Here is a 21,819-nt window from a genome sequence, read left to right as displayed (position 1 = left end):
GGGGTGCATGTCTGTGGTTTGGGTGTGCTTTCCCAGGGCCGAGCTTGCACTCAGGAGTGTGCCCTCCACTGTGGCACCCCTGGCCACACGCCGGTGAGCGAGCTGTGGCACCCCTGGCCACACGCCAGTGAGCGAGCTGTAATTGTGATAGAAGTGTTGTTTGACGTGCTGTATTTGTAACTGCTCTGAAGAAGGGGTACCGGAAACGGGACCTCTTGCTGGCTGACCCGTTCAGTTACAATTTTGAAAAATGTCTTTTTGAATTTAGCAGTTGATTTTGTGTTAAAAGTTGACTTGGCAACATATATGTGCTTTGTACATATTGAATTCTGTATGAAACTGTATGAAATTGTACAGAGGCTCTTGTAGCTCTTTGATAAGCTTGGATGTTTCTGCAAACAACAGGGGCTTATTTTGAATGCTATACCGCCCCTTTGAGGTTGTTGATTGGATTGGAAATATACATACTGTTATAGTCGTTCAAACAGAAGCGGCTAGAATGACTTTCTGATATTTATGTTGTGTGAGTAAATTTTGTAATTTTGCACATAATGTGTTGAATATTCTTTCATAACTGATTAGTTAGCCGGTAACGGTTATCTTGGTGATATTGTGGTCTATACCGTTACTCTCTCTACTGTATTTTGTGGTGTGTAGTGTAGCCATACTGTGGCTGTGGCCATTAGCAACCACAATCCATGTGTTTCTGCTGTGTGGGAATCTTCCCCACAGTAGAAATAAAATGGTGTGGTGGGAGAACCACATTTGCAGGGCCATAACATGGCCCCCCAAAGTGCTATCTTCCTGAAACTTGGGGAAGGCATGGTAGGACAGGTAGGAGCAGGTCCCCTGAAAATTGGGTGCATTTTGCTTGCAAAATGCCACCCCAAGCCACCAAGAAAGCCCCTTAGTTTTTCCCCATAGGGAATAGTAGAGAGTGGAGGAGGATAGGGGCACCTTCTTTGGGAGGCCATAAAATGGGCCCTCAAAGTGCAATCTCCTTGAAACTTGGGGGAGGGTGGGAGGAGAGGTTGGAGCAGGTCCCCTGAAAATTGGGTGCATTTTGCTTGCAAAATGCCACCACAAGCCACCTAGAACCCCCTTGTTTTTCCCCATAGGGAATAATGGAGAGCGGAGGAGGATAGGGGCACCTTCTTTGGGGGGGGCATAACTTGCCCCCCCCGAAGTCTAAACAATCTGAAACTTGGGAGGTTGTTAGAGGAGAGTTAGGAGAAGGTCCTCACTAAGATTGGTTTGATTCATAAAGAAAATGCCCCCCCCCAGGCTCCCGGAAACCGGGAGCATGTTCCCCATTGAAAATAACTGCCGAATCTTTAGGAAGCAAACCCAACTCTTTCCGAATCAGGTATTCTGAAGCAGCTTGCCGCTTTGGAATTCCCTTTATTCCATTTTTTCCCCGAATCACCCTGGCCCTGCACACCCCTAGTCAGTACCACACAACTCCGCCATAGTGATCCCAGAGGGGACTGAGGGAGGGAAGGAGGGAAATCTGAAGACAGGAGGCAGATAGACATGTTGGCTGGTGGGTGGAAGGGAGAGAAGAAACAGGAAAAGGGAGAGAGGATATGGGGGATTTCAGGAAAGGAAAAGCAGAAATAATGGGGAGGAGAAAATGAGATGCCCCTGAAAAATCCTTTTGGGGTCCCCTGCATGTTTCAAGCTAATCCTAGCCCATTATAATGAGCAGCTGGTACCAAACTACTCTGAACTTTATCACTCTGCTTTTAGAGATTTACAGCCTTCGAAGAGGAGGAAGAACAACACCTTGAGTCACATTCTGAAGCATATTGAGGAAGTAATATGCAACATAAAAACCAGGTGCATAAAACACTGCTGAATTTAGGACTGGTATCTCCAGCAGGTTATTTTATCTAAGGGAAAAAGGCTTATCATTCTGCAAGGTCTTTTCTTTAATTTTGTTTCCATCAATATAGTACATGAAAAGTCAATAGAGTGCAAGGATAAAACCACTATGATTTTGACTCTCCTTATAAGCCTTGGACATATGTTCAGGATAAATCCTTGAATGGACAATGAACCTATTTTCAAGTGTACAGTAATCAAGTTGATGGGTATATACACCTTGAGTGGACCACAGGATAGTAAACTTTTGTAAATTAAAATGTATATCAAAAGATTTTTCTACTGTGGTAGTAAAGGCATAACTAGAAGTAATCAGCTTCTGAATTCTGAGGACCAAGTCTCACAACTGTAATCCAGGGCTGGAAGTGTATTTGCTGCACAGACTGGCTGTCCCAGAAACAGTATGGCTCTTAAATGAAGCTGTCATCTCGCTTTAAGGACTTCAAAGTTCTCAAACACCTGCATTCAGGAGTATTTGGGGATTGCACAAAAACATGTATGCAGTCTTAAAGTGTGGATTATTACTGTGTCATATAATTATTACTGTGTGATGTAAATTTGCTTTGGGATCATGTTTTTCAGCTGGCCATCACTGGTATAAAGAAATAAAAGATGTGAAGGTTCAGGGGGGGGAAAACCCGCTCCACACACCATTTTCTCTACTTGGACATCCCAATCCTCACCTCTTTTTATAATACAAAAATGAAGTATTTTCTCTTTTGGAATGAGTGACGTGCTTAAGGCGAATTTTACTCACTCTATAAGCTTTTCTCCTCCTTCTGTTCTCTGAGGTACATTAGAAAACACGTGCATATGGAAACTTGACACAAAATGTCAATGATATGGCATTTTGGTGGTGGGAAACAAAGCAGATCACTTCTGTCCATTTTATCAGCCTTAATATAACAAACAGCCTTAAGTTAATACGATTTGTGAATGTTCAAAGGCATTAAAATTCAATAAGAGAAGCAATGCACAGTTTCAGATCTCCATCATTCTAAGCATCAGTGTTTTGCATGTAGTTCCAAGCAGTCATTCTTTGAGTTCTTTCATAGTTTTGAGTTTGGGATGGGGCTATATTTGTGATAGGAGACAACTATTTTCACACCTTTACTGTCAGATATTAATACGCTATACAGTTTTGAAGCATTTAAAAGCTACAACACAATATTTTTTGTTGTTTAACATATAGTTTTCCCATGGACCAACACTAAGAAACACAATGGAGATCAGCAAAGTTTACTAATTTATCTTCCAAAGACAATCACATTGAGAAGTCACTAACCATTTCTTTTCTACTGCATGTTCACCATCAAGACAGCAATAGTATGGAGATTAAACATTCAAAGAGATCAAAATACTGACAAAGAAAAAATATTTAACTTGTTAGGCACTACCAATCCAATTGCTGGAGAGACACACTTGCCTTGGACTTTGGCAGTCTCCCAATAACTTCTGCTCCTGTAGCTTGAAAGACCGTTCCTGGCACTCAATGAAAGCATTCTTTCAGGAAGAGATGTAAAATCTCCAGAAATTTGGGGAGCATAGGACACATGTTTATAGGACTATTTCTCTTTAACATTTTTTTAAAGTTCTCACATTTTTCTTACCAAAACATGAGAACATAACCTTCCCCCACTTTTGACCCATCCTTGCATCTATCCTAAATCTCTTCCAATCTGTGTATTAGCCCATGAGAGTGTACAGCACCACATAATGTCTAAATCAGATATTCCCTAACACAGTTTATATTAACAATTTTTAAATTAACTATTATGTATTATGATTTTAGGATCTCTTTATTAATCTAATTATATTTCCCTTATTTAACTAGCAGGTGTTTTAATGTTATATTATCATAATATTACCATTATAGCTAAGTTGTACTTACTATAATAGTTGTATTTCAACATTTTTTAACAAGACACATGCCAGACGAATGCTTGCTATTTGAACTATGTTTGAGGTATAGTCCACTTTAAAGTATACTTTGGTCCACTGATTTTAATAAACTTACTAATTCTATGGTTTACTGGGACCTTTGAATTTTTCAATATATAAAATCAGCATGGAAAAAAACTCAATTAGTTTGGTAAACCAAAGGAAATTCAATGGCATACCATAAAACTTTTTCTAGTGGACTTTATGAAAACTTTAAGTGCAAAATTGGATGGAATAAAAGAAGTATAATGAAATATATTTTCCATTTAAATCACAAAAAGAAAAAAAATGGCTTAGAGGTCCTACCAATCTTAAATCATATAATTTCCAGAAATTTGAATAGACTTAGTGAAATCTTAAATGCTTTCATCAATCTCCATTGTTCATGTCTATCACAGAATCAATTGGTTTCCATGCAACAACAGTGCTTACTTTATATTCCTAGCATACTTATATTATTGCAATAATTTCTTCACCCTTCAAAGCAACATCCAGCACATGTATACAGCATCAAAAAAGCCCAGATCCAAATCTTCCAGTTTTTCATGTGCTAAGAAGTAGTGGTTAAGAAGCTAATTTCTCTTGTATGTAGAGGGGGAGGGGAGTGAAAAAAAAAACCTGTAGATGATTGAATTATAGAACTCAACAAATTAAGTTAGCTACAATTCCTAATAAAATTAAGGCTGCAATCCTAATAGTGCTTTCCTTGGCGTAAGGACCATTGAATAACAAAAGACTTACTTCTAAGTGAACTTGCTTTAGATTGCTCAATGTTAACTTCAAATAGAGGTCTAACAATCAGTAGTCTACAATGCAAAGCAGTGATGGTGACAAACCATGTGTTTTCCTTAGTCTATTTTACAGCCATTTGATGACATTTAGAATGAAGAATTAAATACATATTTTACCCCAAGGGCTCAAACCAGGATAGAAATAGCTTCTGATTAGACCATTTTCATAGATTATTTTTATCAAGTCTCCTCCATCAATGTGAATATCCCTGCAAATATAAATTCTAAATTGGAGTGATTCTTTTTTGTACAGCCTAACACCGTAGCAACCCTGGCCTTTCTTGGTAGTCTCTCATCCAAAATAATGATCAGAGTTCACCCTGCTTAGCTTCTGAGATCTGACGAGATCAGGCTACCTGCACCATACTGTTCAGGGTTGGGACACTTACAGGGTCTACAAACTGGAATCTGTGTTTATTCAAACAATTTGTTTATAATTTTATTTGAGCAGGTAGGATTGTCAAACCCACTCCCATTAACACTCAGCAGAAACAAATACTCAATTTCAGTACTTAAAAATACTGCTCTTTTAAAAGTATTAAATGAATACATGATCAAAATATCTATCTGTCGGCTAGATATTCTGCAGGATTTAGAAGTAAGAAATGCAATCAAGCATTCCAACAGCCTTTCATAAATTAGTATCAGGTTCAGCAGTATTGCTCATATGACTTCTTGCAATCAAAGCTGGAATTGTAATGCAATTTAACACAAATTTTGCTTTTATAGCATTACTTTATTCATACAACATTATTTCTGTGTATCAGTAGTACTGAAGAGCAATCCTTAGCTCATTTCCTCAAAACTAATGATTTGATTAAATGATACATTAAATTTGATTTGGGTTAGGGGAAATTCACGTTTAACATATGACCTGGGACTCATCTTAAAATAGTGAAAGAGGAATTGTCTCCTCAGTGCTGTACCGCAGCAGGAGGGATTTAATCATTCCCTTCCTTCAACCCCATATGCTTTCACTAGTTCAAAAGGGCCGTGCAGGGTGGGCTTTTGTTTTAGTGTCAGTTCCATATGTCTTCTGGGCAGACACATGGAACTGACAGTGAGATACTTCCCCCTTCATCCCTTTTCTGCTAGTAAAAGCACACCGAATGTAAGGGAGGATAGGATGCAGCCATTACTATTGCTATAACATGCTCAGGTGATTTCTCCCTACCCCAATACTATTTTTATATGTGAGCTGGGTTGGGATTTTCCCAAACCAAACTCGCATTTAATGTATCATCTAATCATACTCTGAGTCCCACTGAGATCAATGAACAGATAGCTTAGTAAGTGGAGTAAGAACATTTATAAACCCAATACAACAGGATGAAAGGGAATAAAATTCAACAAGTAAATAAATTTATCTACCTGGGGTTGGTTATACAGGATTCAGGGGCTAATACAGCACACTGTAATCTGATGGCGGAGAGAGCTGAAAGGGCGGTGCATGCTATCTTGAGATTTGTTTGATCTAAGGGGGGCTTATATGTCCCGGCAGCACTGAAGCTGTATCGAGCTAAAGCCCTTGCACAACTCCTATATGGTATTAATTTGGGCATATCCACTGATAATTTGCAAATTCTCGAGAAGATTCAGTCCAAATTTATCCGTGCCGTCTTACAGGTACCCCAGGAGTGCCAAATGCCCTCCTACGGCTAGAAACAGGCCAAATGAGAGTTGAAGCCAGAATATTGCTATCTTCTGTTTATCAGTGGCTCAAGATATATAACAATCAAAAAGACCTTCTCCCTCTAATAAACCAAGATCCTTACCAGCCTAGGTGGATGCAGATGGTTAATAGCAACGTAGAAAGATTGGGACTCTCACCTGCCGACCTACTGACTCAGGGTAGTGACCAGGCAAAAAGTATTGTTAAACAAAGGGTGAGAGAGGTAGAGCGCCAATGATATTTAGCTCAATCTACTCATTTTATGGCCCCTAGGGAATCTAGATATGTTATGAGTATGGCCAGATATCTCACTCATTTGAATGTCCCATCTTATAGAAGAGCTTTCACCCTGGCCCAATGTGAAGTTATCCTCATATGGGATCCTCATATAGGATCTTTCTATATTTCCCTTCAATGACCATTGAAGGGAAATATAGAAAGATCCCATATGAGGATAGACGCTGCCATTGCTCCATTGGTGAAGTGGAATAATTTATTCATATGTTCTTTCGTTGTCCTTTCCATCAAGTCTATAGGGACAAGTTTATTTCCCCACTCTTAGACACACCAATTGCAGAGGCAAATAAGGCCTGCCTGGAGAAACTCCTAACTGATGAAAATCCAATTATCTCCAGGCAAATAGCCAAATTCTGTCTTTATTTGGTTAAAATAATAAAAAGAATAGCCATACATAGTCTCCTGCTCTTTTTAAGATTTTAACTATTTTAATATCAATGTTTTAAATATTAGAATTCCTGTGGTTCCCAGAGAACTATATAAATTTTAAGATAAGATTTTAAATGCTAAATGTATTTTTTATGTCCTTTACATTTTTACGCTGGATTTAATTGTTTTATTGATTGAAAAGGATGTATTGTCATTGTTATGGTCTCTGACCGCAAATAAATTTATTCATTCATTCAATACAACAGTCTTTGCTTGCCTTTTAAGAGTCAATAGGCTCATACTTCTCACTCTTACAGCAAACAGCTTCAATTAATTTCAATGAAATTTGTGCAACAGCACTAAGCAACCCCTGTTCTCAATACTACCCTAACATAAAGAAGTGCCCACTATGAAGACTCGTGTTAGCAAGTCATTTCCTAGCAGGTGCCATACTAATAAGCCACCACTACCACCCAAAATCTTATTTCAGCCAGGTTCATGCTTTGGAAGGATAGTAGGAAATCACCTGGGATCAAAAAATTAAATATAGCTGTGCTTAAACAAGAAAGGAGTAGCTTTCTACCCTCTTTCGTCTTATTGTGAGTGGTCTTATTCAACTATTATCTCTCTAAATGATCTTATTCTTATCTCTTTTATGGAGACTGCAGGTATCCACTATGGGATTGCAGACATCCAAAAGCTCCTACTACATAAAAGTAGGTAAAGGTGCAAGCACTGAGTCATTACTGACCCATGGGGGGATGTCGCATCATGTTTTCTTGGCAGACTTTCTGTTACAGGGTGGTTTGCCATTGCCTTCCCCAGTCAACTACACTTTACCCCCAGGAACCTGGGTACTCATCTTACCGACCAAAGAAGGATAGAAGGCTAAGTCAACCTTGAGTCGGCTACCTGAACCTGGCTTCCACCAGGATCAAACTCAGGTCATGACTAGAGATGGGCATGAACAGAAAAACAACAACAACATGGATGTTCATTGTTGATTGCCATCCACGAACAGGGACTCACGAACAACCATGAACATGGTCCTGTTCACGAACATGTTCATGGTTGGCTGTTCGTGGGGGCCAGCAGGCTCTCCTCCATCCATCATTCAAGTTTGATCAAGATCCTTACAGCACCACTCCCAGAAACCTGACCTGAGCAGGCAGCAGGAAAGGTACCAATAATAAAGAATAGCTTGGCCCAGAGCCTGGCAGCAGCCCTGGAACTTGAAAGGGTAGATTCCTATCCCACCACACACAAAGAAAATTCAAACTCCAATGCACTCTCTCTATCAAAATGCCAACAGCAACTGTCTTGCCCTCTCCACAATCTGCAAACTAAGCCAGAGCTGGGAGCTCCCCTGCCCCCTGGTCTTTGCTCCCTTGTAACAAATTTGGAGCTCCACACTTGAAAGGAAGACCTGCCTATCAAGCTAAATTGGGCTTAGATTGGGATTTCCAGGGCAACAGCAGGAGTTCAGACAGAGTTCAGACAATCCTTGCCTAAGTTGCCAAGGGAATTGATTGCAGATGCCAGACTGTCTGGCTTGATGAACAGCAACGAACGAGGCTTGCAACGACCACCTGTTCATTTAGAATGGGGCCTCACAAACAGTTTCTTCACGAACAACAGATTGGGCTGTTCGTGGCTTTTTTGTGTTCGTATTGCTGTTCGTGACCATCTCTAGTCGTGAGCAGAGCTTGGGCTGCAGTACTGTAGCTTAGCACTCTGCGCCATGGGGCTCCCTACTAGATATGCCACCATGAAACCTGGTGAAACCAATGATTATCCTAAAACCAGCCACTACAGGGCTAACCTGAGACTATACAACTGTGTGCTATAAAATACTCAAAAAGGTCAACTTTACACAACATTAGAAAAGGCAGATGATGGCTGTATATCTATACAATACCATTTTTATTATTTATTTAGTACATTTTAATTCCATCCTTACTCTCAGGGCAGCATACCTAATTTCTCCATCCTCCATTTTATCCTTACAACAACCCTGTGAAGTAGTTATGGTAAGAAAGATTCCTATACCAAGGTGACCTAGTGAGCTTCACAGCAAAAAGGGATACAAACCCAGGCTTCCCAGATCTTAGACTGATACTATCTGTATTACATTGATTTGGTTCACCATTGGTAGAACTCTGTCTCTTAGCACAGAATTACAGTCTGTGGGACATTAGTATCTTTGATTAAAGACATTTCCATGTGCTATTCCCAAAAATGGCACTAACCGAAATGAACACTTTCTCACTTATAAAAGGAATTCCTGAAAAGAGTTTGCGATCAAATAGCAATACCACTTATAACATTAAGTCTCAAAGACTTACAAACATTATAAAAACATTAAAACATTATATCAAAACAATTAAAATTGGTGGGTATAAAATATTAAAATACAGCATTTTCCTGCATGGGTGGTGGAAGGTCTTCAGTGGTATGGCCGGCGAGAGCATAGCCTAGGCCCCACCAAATGCCTGGCCGAACATCTCCGTCTTGCAGGCCCGGTGGAAAGATAACAAATCCTGCCGGGCCCTAGTTTCCTCAGACAGAGAGTTCCACCAGGTTGGAGCCAGGACTGAAAAGGCCCTGGCTCTGGTAGAGGCCAGGTGGACCTCCCTGGGGCCAGGTACCATCAGCAAGTGCTTAGTGGCTGATCGAAGTGACCTCCGGGAAACATACACTTTATACACTTTATATATTATTCACATATAGGACAGTATAGATTAATGTTCTCATTTTCATAGGACAAATACAGCTACCTAGATTTTAAACAATGACAACACCGCTGAATCAGCCCAAACTGAGGTTTCATTACAAATTCCTGTGGCAAGGAATGCACCACAAGGACAACCTCACCAACTAATGAATACCATACATTATCAGTGCAATCCTAAAAAGAGTTACTCCATTTTAAGCCCACTGGAGTAACATAGAGCGGAACCACAAGTGACAAAAGGCACAGGTTGGACACTTGTCAGCTTCCCTCAAGTTTTGATGGGAAATGTAGGCAGCTTGGCAGAATGTTGGACAAGTGACAGTTGAAAAGTCCATTGGACAGCAGTCAGAGAGCCAAGCTGCAAGACTAGGATTCCTACATTTCCCATCAAAACTTGAGGGAAGCTGACAAGTGTCCAAACTGTGCCTTTTGTCACTTGCGGTTCTGCTCTCAGTTTAGGATTGTAGTGTAGCTTTCTTATCACATACTGTGGCTTCAGTATAGTGGTATTAGAAGTAGTCTTATAGTTACTTGAAGAAACTGCTTCCAAGTATCACCCTTGCACTCACTTAGGTAGGTTCCACTTTAAAAAAAAAAAACAAATTGCATTGGCACTAGCTTCAGTTTTTAAAAAATAGATTCTCACCTTTCTGGTAAAAGATTGCCCCATCAATTAGTAATTAACACTGCTAAATGTTCTACCAGCAAGCACAGTGTCATTCGAGAGACATATCACAAAGTGTTGACAGAACAGACATGTAGTCAAATGCCTTTAAATGAACATACTTTCTTTCCAACTTAAAACTAGACTGACATAGATGGTCCAGTTCGGCAGCCTGTTGAATTAGACAAAAAGCAGCAGCTACAGTGGTAGTAAAAGCAGGCCCAAAGGAATTTTTACTCTGTAGGAAACAAGCTTACCAGTTCTGAAAAAGAAAATATAAAATGGGATAAAATGGGATAACCCCATCCATGTACACTATTCCCAGATTCTTGGAGGAAAGGTGGAATTCTCTCAACAGAAGGCTGCCTTGCATATCTTCTAATTGTCTTCTGTCTCAGTTCATCCAAACAGAAGCAGATGGGGTAGTCAAACTCCTCCTGGTTTGTACCACTTCAGATTGTAGGAAAATTGTATGAATGAATGCTCCCCTATGAAAAAGTTCCCCGAGTGCAGGGTCGGATCAAGAGGGGGCAGGGGGGGTAGTCTGCCCCCGGTGCCGCCAGGGGTGCCGGGAGCAGCTGCCAGCTGCCGGAGCGTGCAGGCAGCAGCACAGGCAGCCTCGCAGCTGCCCCGCGCTGCCTTTCACCTGTCCTGCAGGGCAGGCAAAGGGCAGCGTGGCCGCCCACACCATTCGCCTGCCCCACAGGAGAGGGGGCAGCTGGCTGCTCCCTGTCCTGCGGGGCAGGTGCATGGCGTGGGCAGCCTCGCAGTCCCCCGTGCTACCTTTTGCCTGCCCTGCAGGACAGGGGATGTGCAGCAAGCCAGCCGCCCCCTGTCCTGCAGGGTAGGTGAAAGGCAGCGCGGGGGGCTGCGAGGCTGCCTGCGCCATTCGCCTGCGGGGAGGCAAATGGTGCGGGCGGCTTCCCAGCCCCACACTCTGCTTCCGCCGCCCTGCATGATGACGTCACCAAAATGACATCATCATGCCATGCTGGGAGCGTGCACGAGGTCAGACTAGGGTTGCCCCGGGCACCGGGAACCCTAGATCCGGCCCTGCCTGAGTGTTACAAAATTAGAGAATCAGGCAGTGTCCTCTTCTTGATATTTAATAATGTATGCACAGAAATGAATATGTTGACATGAACTAAGTTCCCAGGAAGATGTTCAGGCCTTGAGGCCTGAAAAAAGATGTGGCAGAGACCAGCTTTGCCAGAATCTCAGTTCCTGGTTGGATATGCTATTGTTTGGCGGTATAAAAGATGGCTTATTTCAAATAGAACTGTTCAATCAAAGTAGCGGAACTATACTGATGTAGCTAAGATAGTAGCTTCTTTTTAGATCAATGTTAGTTCATGGGAAAGGGTAGGAGGCTTGAATCCCACAAACCTCACTTCAGATAAAAACAGCAATTTGGAATTACTGTGAAGAATCTTATATTGTCATTAGATGTTCATTTCTTGACACAAAGCAACTGAGATGATGCACAAGGACGATTCCACCTTTCAGGTTGGAATTTTTTTGATAGACCAAAATACAGTGTGAAGAGGAAGAGTTTTTATCTTCTTTCTCCAATAATATCAGACTTAGTACATGTTACAGTGCAGTTAACCCATGTCAAACAACTCCAAGGGTACAGCACTGACGAGACAGTAAATTCTGCAAATAGTAAGAAGTCCTAGGAAGCACACTTTGGTCTGTCATTGGCACATGGAATTAACACATCCCTGGAATAATGTTATAAATGAAATTTTGAATGTGTGCAAGGGGTGAAGGGCTGTGTCTCACTAGCTCAACATCTCTTTTTACATGCAGAATATCTTGCAAAGTAGGCAATACTGACCTCAACAGACCAATGGCCTGACTCAATATAATGCAGATATATTTTTTATGTGCTTTTGATATCTCTTCCTTAAAGAAGTATCTGTTCAGTCAAGGCAGTGACTGACACAGAAAATATTCATCCCTCATAAGCAATACTATGGAATGTATAGTCTAACTTCAGGATAAAACCAGTGTAAGAGAAGATTCAACAAAACTGCTGGAAGACAAAGACATATTAGGCCAACAATTCATTTCACACAGGATCCTGTTACTAATTCAGCCCACCTGGATGGCAGCACCGCAGCTTGGAGTGGGGCCACATTTGCAGCCCAGGAACAAGGAAAGGCAGTTGGGCATTTCCTAGGCATCCAAGGGCTTTGCTGGATGGGCGAAGCCAAAGGCATATTTGCCTGCTCTGCCCTTCCCCAGCACACAGTTGTCTTTGTTGCTCGGCCTGAGCAGAGCACACTTCAAGCTGAGCCCTCTGAGGCTGGTTTTATTGAAGGCCCTCAGGGCTAGGCAGCAGTAGCTGGATATAATATACCTGGATATAATATAAAGGGCATAATGACTTAGCTAGTGTTGCATGGTTGCAGTGTGACAAGCAATTCAGTGAGTGGGGGCCAACCTCAAGCCTGGCTTACCCTGGGATAGGATACACTAACAGCTTGGGCTGCAGGTGATGTCTCCTGAAATACCAACACAGGGTATTGCTTTGACAGCGGTCACCTTGTTCATAGGGCTGCTGTTGATCCTAGTATCTGTGTACCCAGTGGTTCAGTCCATTCAATCCTGGATGCTTTGTTGGGAGTTCACCTTACAAGGGGTAGTGCTAGGAAATTCTGTAGAGCTGGCCAGGAACGCCCAACCTGAGGTGCCCCCCCCAAAACTTTCATGGCTTGCAAACATCAGGGACATGGAGGTAGGCCTGGTGGGAATCTGAGTGGTGGTCCCAACAACAACAAACTGGAGAGGGGACCTGTCCCATAAATCTGAAGATTCTTAGTGGTTGCTGGCTGCATATTCCAGGCAACAAGTAGTAGAGAGACTAAAGGAAAGAGTGCAATGTAATACAGAAAAAAGGGTCTTCCTGAATGGTAATTGCTACAATGAATACAAAACACTATATACCAAAATAAATTGTCTTTCATTCAATGAAAAGTGCAGTGTGCAAAAATTAATATAACCATCAATATCATTAATGACAAAGTTAACAATACTCAAATTACATATTTACAGCACACTCTCATTATAGTGATATTACTGTATCAATACAATTTCATATCATCCAAGTCACTCCAAAGTACTGTCCATCAATAACACACAGTCTGGTTTCTATTTCAACACAATATAGAATATCTTCTCATGGGGGGTGTTCCTTCCCTGGTGTGGAGTCTATTGAGAAATGAAATATATATATATTTTCTGTATAGTGATACAGCCCCTGAGAAAGCAAGGTCTGCGAAACAAAATCGGCTAGCTTTTTGTTGGGCTGAGTAGGAGGGGCAGCTTCTCTTCTTGGAGCGGAAGAGATTTCTATATCTTGGCTATCTTGCTTACTGCACGCTTTCTTGCTTACTGAGTATTGTTAACATTGTCATTAATGATATTGAGCGCTTCAGCTCTGCAGGTTTTGGCCATTGCGAGGGTTAATTTTGCTTATAGAGTGATGGCACCTGATAGTGAGGTTCTTGGGACCCCTACTTGAGGCCATAGGTGCTTCATCACAGGCTTAAGTCTTGTAGGGGTATCAGGGAGGATTTGGCAGTGTAGGATGAGTTAAGTTTCCCAACTGCTTTAATGGGCTTGCCTTTTGGAAGGAGGACCTGCTCTTAGAGGCAGAATTTTCAGGTAAGCTCTGATGTTTCTTGGTTTCCAGATCTTAGCAGTAGTGTTTTGTGGTAAGGGAGTTTGTCTGCCACATTGTTCACTTTTGGTGTGACAATTCAAGGGGCAGTCCATGTTCTCAAGTCACCCCCCCCTAAAGTTATGCAGACCATTTATGCGCCTGTGCTGCAGTTTAGGTGGCAAGAGGGGAGGTCACCTGGGTGACCTCAGGGTCATGGCATGCCTGTTTCCTATAGGCTTACATGGACTTGCTGCACTCCAGCCAGTAGTGGGCTTAATGGCTCAAGGGGAGTTGTGGTCCCCTGCCTCACATCAGCTTACAGGGCATGTAAAATTGAATGTTATTATGTCCCCTTTCCCTACAGGCTCAGGCAGGCTTGCAGTGCCCAGGCAAGTAGTGGCCTGATGCTTTGAGGGGAGGTGCAGACTTCTGCCTCATGTACTGGTCATTCACCTGGAGGGTGTTGACCTTGAATTACAGGGCACAGTCCTTTCCTTACAGGTTCACACAGGCTTGCAGTGCCCAGGCAAGTAGTGGCCTGATGGTTCTAGGGGAGGTGCAGTCCTCTGCTTCCCGTTTTGGTCATTCACGTGGATGGTAATGACTTTGGCTTTTGGGGAGGACTGGGGCATTATTGGTTGCCCCCCAGCTTACTGAATTCTCCAGCCTCTACAGAGGTGATGGGATCTACCTGTCGGTTGCTGGCTGTAACATATTCCTCAATGATTTACAGCAAGGGCTCCAGTTGGCCATAAGCTACCTGTGGGGTGCAAGGGCCTAAGCAGAGGCTTGGCCCTAGTGGTGGCAGGTTAGGATGGGAAAATGAGCGGGATGGTGATCACCTTGGCACATCCCCATTGGTGGTGAACTGGGGTCTGTCAGGAGCAACTGGTGGGCTCCACAGCAGCCAGTTGCAAGGGCAGAATGGCATGTGGCTCCCCTGTACAAGTAAGGCCCTTCTGCTGTACGGCAAGGTGCTGCAGGCTTGGAGGGGGAACCATTTGCCTGGCTGGTCGGGTCCCAGCCGTGCCTTGTATGCCTCACCCCTGCAGCAGTGGGCACTCACCCAGACAGGTCAAGGCAGAGGTCATGGGTGACCCCAGGGCTTGACCTGTACCGCTAGTTAGTTAGATCCCTTGCCATATTGACAGTTTATGTTGAAATTAATAAAGTGGCCCAATTTTATACCCAAGCTTTGTGTCTGCCTTTCATTTCGACTGAGGGGGTGGGCAATGGTAGTCAAAATCAGCTGCTTCAGGAGAAATTATGGGATAATCCACCTTTCATAACAGGTTTCAGCTTTCACACTGATAACACGAAATATATATATATATATATATATATATATATATATATATATATATATATATATATATATATATATATATATATATATAGTGATACAGCCCTAGCCATTGCTGTTCAGTACACAGAGCAAGCATGGTATAACTATACTTGAATAATTCTTGCATAATATAACCATACTTGTATTTTACAAACATTATTCTTTTTTATTTTCAAAACACTGATCACTTAAAGGAAAAGTAACAATGCCAAGACATATGAAATTCTAAGGTGTTTCCACAGCTCCCAGCAGGGGAATGCCAATCCTAGTTATAACTAGTCATGATCCAACTAAAACTAGCCTTCAACCTTAAGGCTGCAATACTAAGCATAGTGGCTGGAAAGTAAGGCTCATTGGAATTAATATGGCTTACTTTAAGTATAATTAGAATGAGAACGCAAAACTAACATTACACATTCAACAAGGCTTTTTTTTCATGTGGACTGGTTTTCACTAACAATGAAGATTAGGAACTCAGGTCCAATCAAATGTTTAGAGTGTTCAGCCCAAAGCAAACAGCTTACATTTCATTATTAGATTTCCATTCCCTTAACATAGCTTCATTCTTCATTATTTAAAGTAGTAAAATCATAATTACATATTAAGCAGTAGGAAACCAAATATTTTGCAATATTTAAGTAACTCAATCACTTGTGTTGGCAGAAACTGTAGAATAGCACAATGTGTAGCTCAATTGATATTCCTTTAAGAGGTTAAATTCATTGTGGGTAAAGGACTTTCCTTCTCTGTAATTATTGCTATTGAGACTGCAAATATTGTATTAAAGCAATAATCCCCAACAGGGAGGGATTACCTTGAAAATTAATGACATGGGGAACCAAAAACCCATAGTAGATCACTGGCAGAAAGGGGGAAACCATTACAATGAAGTTTAAAATTGTGATTTAGTTTTCACAAGTATTAAGATGATATGTCTATAATTATATAGAGGACATCATGAGTGGCTTATAATACAACATTAGAATATTCATGGTTTTTAAACTAATTATTTGTATTGATACACTAGGCAAAATCTCTCAAGAACTTCAGTCCTGAAGAATCTAGATATCCTTCCATAGGTTCCATCTTCCTCTGAAATAACTGAAAGAAAGGCTAACATTCATTGTTAGAAGCAAAAGGTTTCTTCAATATAGTCTTTGTTAATTAATATGAGAATCTAGATATTTTTGTTACAGGAATATAACAGAACTAAAATGGACAAAAATGAATAAATATCATTCACCATCAGAACTAAAGAAGGCCTAGATTTAAAAGATGTACTAACGTTTATTTCAAATGAAAGCTGTCACTTGAGGTTGACTGTTTAAAAATGGCCATAGTGGTTTCTCCCTGTATAGCAGTAGATCCACTCTCTAGGATACAAACTTGAGAAGACCCATGTTTTCCTTTTTATCATTTTCAGCATATTACAGATAGAAAACAGATCAAACATACATACACAGTTTACACAACATTATGCCCCTCAACTTTATGAATACTACACTTTATTTTAAACTTATTTTTACAACCAAGAAAAAATAAACTCAGACTTAGGTCAAATCCACATTACTCATTCTAAGTCGCATGTTCCCCGCATTCCCCACGCAATCCCGAGTGCTGGTCACATTACCTCATTAAACAGACGCATTTCATTCGCATTTCTCCCGAATATGTGGTCACAGGTTTTCAACAGGAGTTTCACGGTGGCCGTGAACGGGCCAATGCGCAATTTACGGGTTTTTTTTAAAAACCACCCCCCTTCCTGTCTCTCCGGCCATTCCGAGAGTTCCTATTGGCTGATTCAACTTGCAAGTGCTCCGTAGTCTGCAAAAGACTGTTTTTGACTTCATAGCATTGGATTTATTGATTATGCTGTTTCTGAATCAAATCTGGTAGTTTGAAAAATCATTTTGGGGTGAATCCATCCTCAGAACGGACTCGCGAAACTTCCTTTTTAACTGTTTTTTATTTTATATTACTGTAATATTGAAATTACGAAATATCAAAATAATGACACTCCAAGGAAGTGAAACTTCAGTAAAATTCAGGCACTGAACTGTCCTGCATAGGAAATGCCCACGAAAGCTTCCCACATGCTTCCAAATTTCCAAAAAAGAAACAGGAGAGAGCCATCAGTGCTGTCAGTGGGGGAAAGAGAGGCATCATTATCTTCAATGATGTTTCTTTATAAGGCAAGATCGAAATAACGGAAAAGTGCGCTCAAAAATTTTTAAAAAATGGGCGGGGAAAAAAGGTCCCACCCCAAAAAGCGGTTTTCGAGTGGCCGTGTGACCGGAGGGACGTGCGAGAAAGACGGATTGGAAGCAGGAATGTGAACGAAGAGGAAAAAATCGCGGATTGGAGGCAAACGGAAGATATCCGATAAACATGCGGGTAATGGGTGAATGTGGATTCGACCTTAGAGTGTTTGTGTATACACACACATGCACCACTACTAAATTGCAACAGTCACTGATGAAAAATATTGATGTCTAAAAACATTATAGAATCAGCATCCATGAAAGTGTACCAGATTATGCAATTTTGGCTTTCAGTATAATAACAACAACTACTCCTACTATTACAACAACAAATTTAAATACCGCACTTCATGACAACTTAACACCCACTCAGAGTGCTTTACAAAGTATGTTGTTATTATCCCCACAACAAACACCCTGTGAGGTGAGTGCGGCTGAGAGAGCTCTAGAAGAGCTGTAACTGACCCAAGGTCACCCAGCTGGCTTCAAGTGGAGGAGTGGGGAGTCAAACCCAGCTCCCCAGATTAGAGTCCCGACATTCTTAACCACTACACCAAACTAGTTGTTAGAAAGCACACTGGAAAATGCTTCAACTCAAAAGTAACTTGCACCCTATACTGCAACCCTACCCACCTTGTAGAGGAGGCTTAGTTCACATATAGATATATGCAGTTATTCCCATTTGCATAGGAATTAGCTAGAATGATGCAATTGTTTTCCTAGACTGAAGAAGTTGCTACCTAAAATTCAAGTGGCAACAAAAACTCCTTAAAAAAAACCCCTTGGTTTCCAAATTATTCAGGCTGACAATACATGCTTCTTTCCAAATGGAAATAAGTTTTATTTATTCAGATGAATCCACCTTAGCTTCGAGGTGGTTTTCTCTATGAAATAAATGGAAGACTGAAGAACTGACTTGGGGGCAGGGGGAATTGCCAGCTAAATACCAACACACTAGCTTTATTTCTATTTTGGAAGCAACATGTATATAACACTTTAAAAACATATATAAATCACATTATTTTCCAGCAACATGTATATACTTGTGTGTTCAGCGCTATGGGGTGAAGGGATGAGGACAATGTGGCAGAAGAAACAAAGACAACTTGATGGAATTAAAAATTGGTCAATAGCTTATGGAGCCTTAGTAAAGAATGGGGTGCAGATCCATGCACTGAATGGCCCACTTGCCAGCTGATGACTTCATCATTCCCCTCAGCCCACCAGCTTCAACAGAAACTGTGGGATGAAAGTAAGTGCAATACCACATGGTGCAAACCTCAGTGTGGATCCCCTACCATCTGGGAGTGAGTATATACCACTCCCTGATGTGCTCTTGTACCTAGGGATCCCAGGTGCCTTCTGGTGGTGAGCAATCTCCTGGCAGTTTGCCAAATTGCTGGCTGGTCGCTGGTGACCAGTAGGAGGTTACAAGCCGGCCAGCAATCACTCATCACCAGCAGGCACTCTGGGAACACACACAGAGCCCATGCTCCTGGCAGACATGACAATGTCACTTCCAGAAGCGATGTCATCGCAGCAGCTGCAGGAGTTCTCCTGTGCTTTGCGCTAGGCAGATTTTAGCCCTAATGGGGGTGATTACCAAAGAATAAGCCCTTTGCAAAGCCTGGGAGCACTTCCATGGCCAACATGTTGATGTCACTGCTGGAAGTGACATCACTGTGTTGACAGGAAGATCATCCCAGTGAGTACTGTGTCCCCTCCCGGCCAGGAGGGTATAGGAACCTGGCAACCCTACTTGTACTGCCATGTATCACCTCCAAGGTCCCTTAAGTGGATCACAAATTATGATGAAACTGGGCTCACAGGCTGTTTCTCCCCAAAAGGGTCCATGCCCAATGCCAAAACTGCCCTTACCCAAAGTTGTGACCAGGAGAAAAAATAAACAGTAGACCAAAATTCCTAAACTGTGTTAAAAGACTCAAGAGAAAACCCACCTGCAAGTAGAATTCTACAAATCATACCAGAATTTCCAAGTACCCCAGACTGACAGAACCAAAGGTGCGGATAGGGTGCAAAGCAGGTTGAGTGCTGGAGGGTAGACATTGGCATGATCCAAAAAAAAATACAGATCAAGCTGTTGGTGGATCTGCGCTGGTGACGACCCCAGATCACTGATTCACTCCGATCAATTCCCATTTCCGATCTGGGATCTGGGATCGGAGGGGCGCCCCCCCCCCCCACACACTTAGAGCAGATGGGGAAAAAAGTTTTTAACCCGGCGACGAGCCGCCTCCCCTCAGGGAGGGGACATTCTCTCTCTCTCTCTCTCTCTCTCTCTCTCACACACACACACACACACACACACACACTTAGAGCAGAGGGGGGGAAAGTTTTTAACTCATCCCTGCCTCTCCAAATACAGAGAGAGAGAGAGAGAGAGACACCCCATCAACAAGTTTCGGCCAGCTTATTTAAAAAAGCATGGATAGAATCTCCATTCCTCCCCACCCGATTTTAAAAGCAAGCAGCCAGTCTTCCAAAAGCATATTTTAAACAGGAAGAAAGTAAAACCAGGATCCACACGGATCCTCGCGGATCCTATGGTTTTTTAAATAGGAAAAACACAAATGAAACATCAAATCACATATCAACTTCTTGCAAAAAGCAGGCACTGGGCTGAGAAGCCAGGAGGAGAGAGATATCTCTTTTCAGTGTTAACTTGGATCCTATGGTTTTTTAAATAGGAAAAACACAAATGAAACATCAAATCACATATCAGCTTCTTGCAAAAAGCAGGCACTGGGCTGAGAAGCCAGGAGGAGAGAGATATTTCTTTTCAGTGTTAACTCTTTCAACACACTGAATGAACTCAGGAGAGGAGCGCAAAACAGCTTCAGTTGATAGCTGCTCTCAAAGCAAGGGGTTTGTGTTTTCATTCAGTGCATTTAAAGAGTTAACACTGAGAAGAGATCTCTTCTTTCAACGCACTGAATGAACTCAGGAGGAGCACAAAACAGCTTCTGCTGATAGCCGCACTCAGTTTTCTCTCCCAATCACTTTGCTTATATTTTTCTCAGGAAGCCACCTTTTCACTCACAACTGTTTGCTTTTCCTCGCTAGGGGAAATATTATCAAGTTTCAAACAGAGCTCAGTCATTCCCCTGCCTCCGTTGCCAGGGGAATAGGTTGTTGGCGCCTGAATGTCTAGCTTCCTGATCCTATCATGATTGCCCCGTCCAGCCACGGTCCAGCCCCCTCCCGACCGCTGGATCATTTGCCGTGGAAGACAACGATCCACCAGGTCCCGATTGTGCGAATGCCATTATTGTGGGTTTTTTTTATCGTAATGCAGATCGTGCCTATCTGTACTGGAGGGCCCAGCTTGCTCCAAGATTTATACCCAGCCAGTGGACCTGAGTGAAAATTGTGTGTACCAGGTCCACCAGCTAGAACCGTCCTCTGAGAAACTCAATTGGCTGGCCGGGATTTTCTGAATTCGAATCTGGCTGTACAGCCTCATGGAGGGTCCTGGGAAACTGCCAGACCTTTAGGACAATGGTGGCTACCTTGAGCCCCATCCCTGATGCCCACAAATGGGGGCCCCAGGTAAGTCAAGGAGTAGAGCTTTTAATCATTTCCTATAAAGAAATCACCTAAATAACAAATCTTACAGTTTCAGTCATTTGACAAGGCACTAGCATTAAAATGACAATCTCTTGTCCTCTTTGACCCAAGAGGTCATTGAGGATCAGCAGCGTACTCTGCCCAGACTTTTACATCACAGATCCAGTTCACTGAAGAGAGCGAGTGAATCACTGTTAGTGAAAATAATCAGTCTGTAAAAATCTGCATCAGCAGATCTGCAGTCACACACACAACATCTTGGGCTTGCATGAACCTCACTCAACTAAGCAAATGTTAGCCAACCTGTGGGCAACGAACTAGCTACTCACTCTACAGTTTATGCAATGGGGTAGGCAGCAGCTGGAGTAACTGCAGCACAAAATCAAAAAGTATCTCCATGTTTACTGGGGGGAAGTTGATTTACTGTTTGTTGCCTCTGTTTGTGTGTGTGTGAGAGACAGAGAGAGAATGAGAGAATGAATATAAACCTGGGGAATTGCTATTACCCATGAGAAAAGACACAGTGCAGAGGTCCAGATGGCTAAACGGATTTCATGGGATAACAGCTCATGCTGTTACCGTGCTCGTAGAGAAATCAGGATA

General features: G+C 42.0%; 1 protein-coding gene across 2 annotated transcripts in view; it reads right to left on the bottom strand.

Annotated features, from left to right (window-relative positions):
- Nucleotides 1-21,819, bottom strand: part of NEGR1 (neuronal growth regulator 1) — a 1,020,236-nt gene that overhangs the window by 985,979 nt on the left and 12,438 nt on the right. The window lies entirely within an intron of this gene.

This window comes from Eublepharis macularius, chromosome 5 (genome assembly GCF_028583425.1).
Source record: "Eublepharis macularius isolate TG4126 chromosome 5, MPM_Emac_v1.0, whole genome shotgun sequence".
In the NCBI taxonomy this organism is placed as follows: Eukaryota; Metazoa; Chordata; class Lepidosauria; order Squamata; family Eublepharidae; genus Eublepharis; species Eublepharis macularius.
Note: the sequence above shows the minus strand (reverse complement) of the source record. Positions and strands in the feature narration are given on the sequence as shown.